The 10430-nt window shown below is 38.2% G+C and overlaps 1 protein-coding gene across 1 annotated transcript in view; it reads right to left on the minus strand.

Moving 5' to 3' along the window:
• The window catches only part of lrrn2 (leucine rich repeat neuronal 2), a 43041-nt gene that overhangs the window by 31548 nt on the left and 1063 nt on the right, over positions 1–10430 (minus strand). The window lies entirely within an intron of this gene.

A 10430-nucleotide genomic window follows, 5' to 3' on the forward strand; every position in this document is an offset into this window, starting at 1 on the left:
ATGTATAGTGCCACAATCAATCAATCAATCAATCAATAATTAAAAGTTTTCAATACAAATTAGCACAAGTCAAGCTGCGATACCAAACAGGACCACAGGGAGACGCCAAAGACCACTAATCGCCTGCCTTTACTACTATACGGATCCATTCAGTATCGCTAAATCTCTGACCACCGCATAATCAGCGTTCATTATAACACTCTTGCTTTTAAGCCAAATACACGCTGAAAAAAGTAATTTTACTGATATCTGGACGTAAGTCATTATTATCTCCGCAATCGCTGATGAAATCGGCCGTGTTTTCTCTGCATTAGAGCTGTTTTGAACTTACTGTTTGAATTCGTTACTGGATCCTTGGACTTTCCAGGAGTTTACCGGTTTAAAATGATTACGCTGCGCGCCTCCCCTGACATGCTCACGTGCCCCACACACTCATTCACGTGATTGGTCGAGATGAGAGGTGATCCCGCCTGGGTAGTGTGATTTATATAGTGTCCTTTCTAATCATAGTGTGGGATCATATAATCACCCAGACCCTGACGCTACTCTGAGTACCGGCAACATGTCAGAAGTGCCGGTATGCACAAAAAAGTGCAGGTACTCTAAAGGCTAAAATATAGAAGTGCCGGTACTGCGTACCAGTGTGTACCGGCCCACTTCAAGCACTGGCTAGCGTAGCAGGAAAGCTAATGCTAGAAGTACTTGGTTTTTGCTAATTATACATGCAGTCACAGGCTACATTGTTTTTGAGACTTATTTCCAGAATACATTTGCATTATCTTACTAGTAAAAGGTACTTCAGTGACTGTATACGTTAGCCTAGCAGGAATGCTAATGCTAACGCTCTAGAAGTCTTTGGTTAGTATTCAGCTTGTTTTCTCCTTTTTCCAAATGTATGGCACATTTCAATTGACAAACCTGTGAGTATGTATTCCTTTATTTTACTCAACACTTGCCTTTTACACGATAGGCCATTAAAGTGCCCGGCTCCTCAATCCTTTTACATGTCCGGGCATAAAGAGGACAGTAAAATGCTCTGGCCCTGACCCTGCTTGTATTTGTCTACACATCAATAAAAGCTGGTTAGATCTCTGCCGACAGCCACATGGTACGAGCATTCAGTAAGATTTTTGGGTCGTGCCCGCTACGAATAAAACGCTAACCAGTATCGCATCAGTTTACATGTAGAGTCTTCTTTCTTTCTTTCTTTCTTTCTTTCTTTCTTCCTTTAGTCGGACTGTTTTGCATCTTCACTCTAATTGCTGAAAGGTGTTTGGGAAATTATCTTGGCACAATCCCCAAATGACAAATTAGTTTGCATTAGTGTGTGGATCCATCCAGATCCTTCCAATTACTTCCTGTATGTAATCAAACTTATTACAGAACCCTGCTGTGTTTGAGGGGTTTTTCATCATCATCTCAACATTGAAGGAGAAAATAAAGGTTTTGCGAAGTGTGGGAATACGCTGATCCAATTTTGGGCTTTTTATCGGCAATGAGTCTCCGTAAATCAGAGGAAGTTTAAGAAGGGAACTGTCTGCTTTTAATAAATGGCCTGGCCATAACTTTTCTTTGGGAAACAAGCGTATTGAAGAATATAATTTAATTTCTCGTTTAAATGGCTCAATGAATCAGATAAGGGCCGCGTGCTCAGAGGCAAAGGATGGCACATGAAATTAAATGGAAGCGGAGGAAGGTGGGAGTGTAAAATAGGGGGACGTCAGCATCAGGCATGTCATTTAAATCAATGCACTACCTATCAACACCAGCACGCTTTGCAACCGCAGATGTATCGCAGTATCTCCCTTTATAGGACTGCTCCACTTTCCTCTGTGGAGAACTGTAAAATCAACACTTTTTGATTAAAACTGAAACTCCACAGAATTGGAAAAGTCATCATAAAATTTTAAAAGTACCCTGTGCCTTTCGACATTAATTTATTATTCTATTTGTTAATTTTTTTTAGCTGCCAATAGGCTTGTCATGATACTTTGATTTTGTCTTGCAGTACAAAAACAGCTGAAGTATCTCAGTAAGTATTATCGTGGTAACGTTCATGTTGTTTGAGTGTGCTGTTTCCTATTCTGTTGTTTAATTCTGTACAGTTTTAAAAATAAGAATAATAATTATTTATTTAATATTGAATTATTATATTATATTCTAATATGCTGATTTGGTGCTTTAGAATCATTTCTTATTATCATTAATGTTGAAAATGAGAAATGTGAAACCATGTTACATTTTTCGAAATGACAAATTCTCATCATTTTTTTAACAATGTAAAATTCGTTACTGTCACTTTTGAGCAATTCAATGCATCTGAATAAAAAATGGAATTTCTTTTAGGTAAAGGAGAGATGGCCTCAGATCAGTGGCCACTGTGTCATCTTATAAGGCAGACGAGGATATTAAAGCTGGCTGATTCACCTAAATATTTGATGAAAAATGAAATGCAGATGTTTGCTTCTGCACTCCCTTGTAAAGTCCATATCTGCATTTGTTCAATCATGCACAAACAGAGTTATGTAAGTTTGTTTACACTTTTGGCCCAGAAGCTTAATGGACGTGCGTCTGATGGTCTGTGGGGACGTAAACATGCATTCGGCTAACAAACAAGTGCTACTGCTTTTGCATGTAGAAGTCTCACTGAATGCGCAGCGACCCATCTCTTCCATTTCATCCATGCTCTTTGGCCACAAGGGGATGACGGGTTGTGCAAGTGCACGAGCGTGTGTGTGCGATGATGGTGGTGATTAAAGACATCCATTCCTTTGGGAGATGCAGTGAGGAGTGCCACTTAGTCTCTCACTGGGTGCAGATGGCCCGTGGCAGGATGGATCATGTCACATGGCGCCAGGCGAAATGGGGGCAAGGTGTCCCCTCCCTGCTCTTCTGCACTCGCCATGTGACCTGTCACCAGCCATCGATGTCAGGTGTCGCTACAGGGATCGGACTGCTCATTAGGTTTGCCTCAGTTTCCTCCACCTTCCTGCACCGAGAGGAACAACATTCAATTTGTGTCACTCATTAAGCGTTTCATTCCCACTGACACTCCACAGAGGGTCACACTGCGCTCCTGCTCGCAATAATGGGAATTACTCATCTTTATAAGAAAGATTTGTATCGTTCCCAGAAAGAAATGCCACCCTCAAAGCGGGGGGGGACAGCATGTGCACGAAGGTGAGAGCGTGTGGCCCCAAGTTGTTAACATTCGTTCATTCTGGGAGACCTAAGTATAACTGTCTGCTATCTAGGGAGGCTTTTAGCACTGTCCACTTGGTTTTCATTCTGGTGTGAACATTTTGCGGTGGATAAATTTAGCTGACTGGCTACCTTGGGGCCGTCAATGCAGCTTAAATCCAGTCTCTCGCTGTATTTGTGTGTCTTAAGCATGTCTTCTGGCAAAACCTGTTTTAGAATTAATATTCAGTTACAATCTGATTGGTTACAGAGGGTTATCGTTTTATATAATAATATATAATTATGGGCTTTTTGTCAATTTATAGACACTATAAGGTCAGCTGGTATATGTTAAGATGAGTTTCTTATGTAAATGTCACAACATTTCAGTTATACATTTTACGAAATGTTCTTTTTCAGAGTATTTTGCAGTAATTGTCCTGCTAAATGTCACCTACTATGGAGGAATTTATATTAAATACTACAATTATGTTTCTTATCAGGAAATTAAGAGAAGCAATGGTTCACGAGGGGGGGGGGGGGGGGGCGAAGTGAGACTGGCCATCCAATTTATGGATATCAGTGTGACCATTATGACTTAAATGGCCTTGGCTTGTGGGAATAATTGCATTTCTATGGTTGGACGAAGGCATTGTCTGAATGTGGTAATAAACATGCATGTTTTCCACTTTGGCTCAAAAATAGGAGGGGATGTGAACGTTATGCTTGAGTAAGACGTGGACTAAAATAGCAGCTCTGGATAGTCATGCACATGGCAGGATGCCATGTACGAATATTGTCATTATTATGCGCCCTGCATATTTAGGCAGAAAGACGTATGTTTTATTTAGGATCAGTCTATACAAGTAAACTGTTTTATGCTTATACATTTTTTTTAAATTGCTGAATTTTGAAGTGACTACTTACCAAGAAGGGATGCAAATATATGCATGTCTGTTCACCAGTGGATGTTAAGAAATATGCTCTCTATGGAGGCCGTCACTGCCTTTTGCTCAACAATTAAAGGATGGTCTGATGGTGTGTGATGGTTTCAGGCCACTTGCAGGATGTGTTGCTTGCTGAGTTGACACATTGTTTTAATGTCTTGAAAACTTTGATGATTTGCATACATACAGTATGTCACTAAATCATGTCAAAGTTTATTTATTTAATAATTAGTTTGTTTGTTTGTTTCCAATAAATGCCATAAACGGCAGCATTTTTACTAAGGCTAGTAAATATATTTGCATGGCAAGTAGACCACATCATGTCTGACCGAGCCAGCAGAAGACTGACTGAAAAAATCATTGTCATGAGCTCTGCTTTGCATAAGCCTTGATCTGCTATCATGTTGTCCTCTGTTTATGAGTCACTTCCTTTTAATTTAATATACTGGGGTACCTAATAAATAATTCAGCTGCATACCTTCTGATATTTCACAAATGCCTTGAGCCGTTGGAGCAGACAGCAGCCAGTCTGTCTTACTCGTCCATGTTAGGCCATTCTACAAGGAAAAGTCCATCTGTTCATTTAAGTCCTGGTTTGTTTCTGGAACCGGCACCTTAATGAATGTTAATGACAAATTGTCCAAACATTTTGAAAGCTGAAGGCCAAAAAAATAAAACCAGGATGCTATATCCACTCAGAGTCCCACTTTTGTCTTTCTTTCCTTTTTTCTTTCTTTCGTTAATGAATTTCCAAGATGATCAGTTGCTCTGACAGTGCAATCTTCTTGCTCAGCCCGTCTGATGCTGTGATTAGTATTAATTGGACTGAGTAAAAAATGCAGCGATGACCCCGGCTAAGCTGCCTGTGAGAGCAATTAATGAGAAAAGATGCCTTAGTATTCATAACCGAGCTCGCTCGAGAAGACAAGAAGAAATTTTGCAGGACAAAGCAGACTATTTTTGTATTTTTTTTTTTCTAACGGCAGGCCTTTTTTTTTAATGAACTGTTCTATTGCTATAGGCGAGCAAGGATATATTTAAGAATTTAGGGGAAAGTATGCATAATGTGGTTATTGAAGCAAGTTCTTTTGACTTCCTCATTAAGAAAGACACTAATTTCTTTATTTAAAAAAAAAGTTTTATCACTCGTCAGAATGTCTTTTTGGTTTTCTCTGTGTTTCTGAACCACATTGCTAAAGTATGTTCTCACAAACTAAGCCTTCTTTTCTCTTGTTTGTACAGGCAAATTCATTTTTCTGTATGTCCAAATGAGTTCAGATGTAACACTCACAAATGACAGTGTGAATCAGACAACAAGCATTGTGAGTTGAAAACTGAAGTCATAAAAGATTTGATTCAACCAGCAGTGAGAGTAAACAATTTTCTAAAAAACAGCTCAAAATCTTTGTAGCTTGCTGCAGTAGAGGATAAGATTAAAAACTCATTGTCAAACCAAAGTTTTTCAACCAGAGTGACGTGTCATTGCTATTTTATGGTTTTTCTTATTTTGGGCATTCTCTAAAATGACATTCATGCCTTTTACATCAGTGTAATGGGTGTGTTAACATCACACACTAAAAAATGGCTTTTCAATTTCCTTAAAAACAATGATTTACAGTTCTAATAAAAAATGTGTATTAAACCCATGCATTATTATTCAAATATATATTGAAACCATCAAATATTTTTCAATATACATACTAAAAGAGCCATATTTAATGACCATTAAATATTTTTTCATTGCAGGTGTCAAAAAAGAAAAAAGAAAACAGTCCGATGAAGAATAGTTTAACTGACCTGAGGTTTTGCTCTTTTCTGGTAAGTCTACAGTGTACGGGAAAAAAAAAAACATTGTTGTGTTGAGCTACAAAATGAAATGTTAATGGCCGACTCTTTGATAAATCTCTTCGGTTTGTTTTACTGTCAATGTTTGCGTTCATCATCACGCTGCAAGATGGCAGACTGATGTGTTTGCTTGTTCACAGATATGCCCTTGAGGCTTGTGAGCAGTGCTCTGTCTTCACCTCCTTCTTCAGACATATCCGTACCACTCTCAGCACAAAACATATTAATTTCAGACAGCAGTGCGTACTATATGCCTATGCAGATATGATGCACAACATACTTGCTCTTATTTGTCTTTATGTAGGGTTGCCTGTAAGGCTATGAATTCATATGAGCTACACAGAGGAGACCTCACATCCCGGTCCTGGCTTTCACTTTGATTCAATTTGATTTCTTAGCTCCTTTAGCTGATTTGTTTGTATATATGCTTACAGAAATGCAGTGCACAGACAGAGCAGTGAGTCTGGGTGCGTGTGCGGTGATGGTCTGTGTTGTGACAGTGCAATTTTTTCTTTCTCTTTGAGACAGATGTCTGTGATCTTTCCTGCCCTGAGTTCATCTGCCCTCTTCAGCGAGCACAAGAGGTGAAGTCCAGCAGCCCTTTTGACCCTATTACGCATATGCTCACTCACATATGTGCATATCCGCACATATACACGTGGCTCATTTGTTGTACTCCTGTTTCCCAGCAGTCAGGAGTGAGCCCTTGCCCATGGATAACCGAGCCAAGCCTGCTTTTTAGCTAGAGAGAGAGAATAGGGAAGAGGAATGGAGAGGTGTACCTTAAAATGAATGTCTAGGCTGCAGTGAGATTATGCACATAAAAAAGCAACTGGGAATCAACTTGAATGTGGACAGACCTTGTGTGCTTGTCATTATGGTTGGGAATCATACAGAAAAATCTATTCTGATCACTTAATCATTACATTTATTATTTTTTAGTACTTTCCCCTCCCAAAATTTCACCCAAACTAAACTAAACCAAAATATGGAACAACCAATTAGCACTATAATAATAAATATATAGACTGTAAACTATTGTTTAAAAGGTTTTTAAAATAAAGGTTTTGGAAAGATGTCTGTTATGCTCACCAAGCCTGCATTTATTTGTTACAAATACGGTTAAAATAGAAATATCAGAAACATTGTGAATATTGTAATGATATAAAACAACTGTTTTTCATTTGAATATATTTTATAATGCAATTTAGCCTTTTCCTGTGATGGCCAAGGTGAATATTGAATTTTTGTGTTAAATGTGATACGGTTTCTTTTAAGATTGTTTTTTTAAATAGAACATTTCTATTAATCTTCTGGGACATTATAAATGTCTATATACAAACTCAAAACTAAAATATTATCTTTTTTCTTCCATATATATATGAATAATTTTTGACATTCAGTAACCATTAACAGAACGAAAATTGTAAAACTCATTCATTTCCAGTATTGTTTCAAAAACATTTTTCCAGCTCTGAAAAGTTCTTGATTCCCAACCCTGGGAAAAATTCCCATTCTATCATCATGTACCACATATAAACTTTATATATATGTTTTTTAGGAGTTTTCCCCCTCAAGACTCTCCACATCAATTCCATTGCCATTTGTTGCTATACATTTTTATTAAGGCCAGTTTAACAGGGATTATCTCAAATTGTTCACAGGCCAATCCATGATAATAAAAGGGGATTACAGCAGCTAGATGGCAGGGACATTCATGGAATGATGATAAGTTAAACAAGATGTCACACGCACAAGTCTTAATTTGGTTTGAGGCTCTTGCGTGCCATTGTCAGCCATATGGAACGAGAGCCATTTGCATGTGGTAAATAGCACAAGACTGTTTCCTTTGTGGCAGATCAATAAACATAATCGACCCTGCCGTTATAGTCAAATGGGCATGTTTTTGCAACAGCAGATATATCTGCTAAGCAGCACCTAGCCTGTCTCAACTTCTTAATGATAGAAACATCTGCCCTCACTAAAGACTCATCTGTAGGGGGACGGAGGGATGTGCTGCATAAATTTTCTCCCATCACTCACCCTTTCATTCTCTCCCTTCCACAGTCTCGCCTCTGTATCTCTTTCTCACACTCAGAGGCATCTGTTCTGTCACACCCTTCGCCTCATTAGCGATGCTAACATGAGGAGGATTTAACAGATGTTTATGACAAACCAGCTCACACTTACCTGCAGGATGAAGACATTAAAAGATCTACAAGATCACAAAACTCCTGCTAAAAGACCACACAAGCCTCAAAGCCAGCACCAAGCGGTGGGAGAGCGGGTTGAGGAGCTAGAGCATTGTGTTTGTATTTGCAAGGTAACCCTTAGTAATTGTTTGCAGCTGTACAGTCAGCCCCTAGTGTTTTTATTTTTAGAAAGCAGAGCCGTGGCAGCGTTTCGCCCTTCGGTGGGGGGTTCTTGTCTTATGCTCAACGTGAAGTGGTTGTTGACAGTGATCTGTAGGTCTGAACTTCTGCCGCTGTCACCTTTGAAAAACATTGGAATGGACTCTTTAAAAGGCAATTATGAGCAGACAGCAGTGGTCAAGTGTGTTATTCTATAGGTGGAATCAGTAGGGAACATGTCAAGTAGGAGTGCTTGTGATTACAGTTTGTTCTCGAAGAGTAACTGAACATATTTTCTTTAGAATCATATCTTTTGTATGATATGATCATATGTGTATAGATAGAAAAATAGATGAATAAATGGATCGATAGCTTCTTTGTGTTAAATATATTCATTAATTTATCATTAATTGGCCAGTCAGTAACTCAAGAAGGAACCACTCCAACCGATTCAATAAACCAGCTTAATTCAAATCAGTTACTCATGAGTTTGAGACTAATTGAATGAATCATAGCTCATGTGAGTCATTGGTATTTTAATAGGCAACTCTCACTTTTTTCTTGCTATTTGTACATTATTTAGCTTTAGAGTCATTGTTTGAATCCACTTTGGATCCATTTTTTTTCTTTTCTCATGGAGACAGAGTATGAGCTGAGCTCAAATAAATTGCATCTCGTTTAGATTGCCTTTGGATCTATCTGAAGATGTGAAGCATGATAATGGTTGATTTAGAGAACAATAGCTGTGAGCATTATGAAATCAAGACATCTGAGGATTCAAAGTGGATGTGAGTTTAACAAATTAGTTTTCAGAACAAGCAAAAGAACTTAAACTAAAAAAAGAACACAATTTACTATCTACTGCATATAGAGCACATTGGGACTGTCAGTCTAGCTAAATCATTAATTAGGAGCAATTCAAGGGTCATGGTATTTTTCACTGAATTTTTCACTGAATTCACAGAATTTATTGTTGTAGGTAAACATACTCTATTGGGTTGGGTTGGGTTAAGTTTGCCTCGTAAAAAGGACATCTTGAGTAGTTAGGAACTATATAAGCCACTAAATGATGAGGAACTGTAAAGATAATAATGTTTACAGTGATGCACTGTCAGAGACCGTAGAGCTCCCTCATGCAAGAAAAAGTGTATATTTGCATTCAGTAATCATGTCCATACACAGCACTGAGGGCTAATCAACATTGCGATAAACAAACTATGCAATTATCTTTCCAGTCTAGTTGTCAGGACAAGTCATGTGTTTAATTTCTTGGTACGACTTATTAAGAATTTATTCATTGACGTCTGGGTGCATTTTTATAAGCTGTCAGAATATTTTTCATCGCAAATTGGATTGTGATTCACTGTCATCAACATCCCATGTACAAAACTCATTTAGGGCTATTTTATTCATTTATTTATTTGTTTATTTTTGGGGTCATGGGGAAATGTGTATCTTTAGGGGACGAAAATATTAGTCTATAATATAATAATTAAAAAATTTTTTTTTATTTTAGTCAACGTTAGCTTTTGTTAATGCACTTTCTTGGTCTCAGTTTGCACAATTCATTGGACGTTTTTTTTTTCAAATTATATAATCTTTTAAAGCATGTAGCAAACTTGCCTCTGAAATTGAAACTACTTTCCTTTTTGGCTGACGTCACTAAGTCCCTCAGTACTTTTATTTTTCAAACCCTCCTTTCCAACTTTTTTTTGGCTCCATTTCTCTTTTGCAGAGTAAAACAGGTTGCGATCTGCTTTTCACCTTAGCTTTAAAAACATGTGCGTTTCCTTAGCAGTCCCTCTAATAATTGTTTTAGTTGAACTCTATATTTATCCACAAACAAAGCAACAACCACACAGACATTCTTACAAAATACATATGAGCATCATCTAATGTATTTATCACACCCAATCTGTCCTCATTGCACTCTCTCTCTCTCTCTCTCTCGGAGCCGCATAATGCACCGGACACCTGCCAACACTCTCACGTGTGTTGGTCCAATCTTCCAGGATGACACCCACACGCGCACGCTTCCTCCCCACACATGAAGAGGCAGAGAAGGATTAGCACCATTAGCTGACACTCCTCAGAGGAAAGAGTGTGG

The sequence above is a fragment of the Sinocyclocheilus anshuiensis genome, unplaced genomic scaffold (assembly GCF_001515605.1).
Source record: "Sinocyclocheilus anshuiensis isolate Anshui unplaced genomic scaffold, SAMN03320099.WGS_v1.1 scaffold51, whole genome shotgun sequence".
NCBI classification, from domain to species: Eukaryota; Metazoa; Chordata; class Actinopteri; order Cypriniformes; family Cyprinidae; genus Sinocyclocheilus; species Sinocyclocheilus anshuiensis.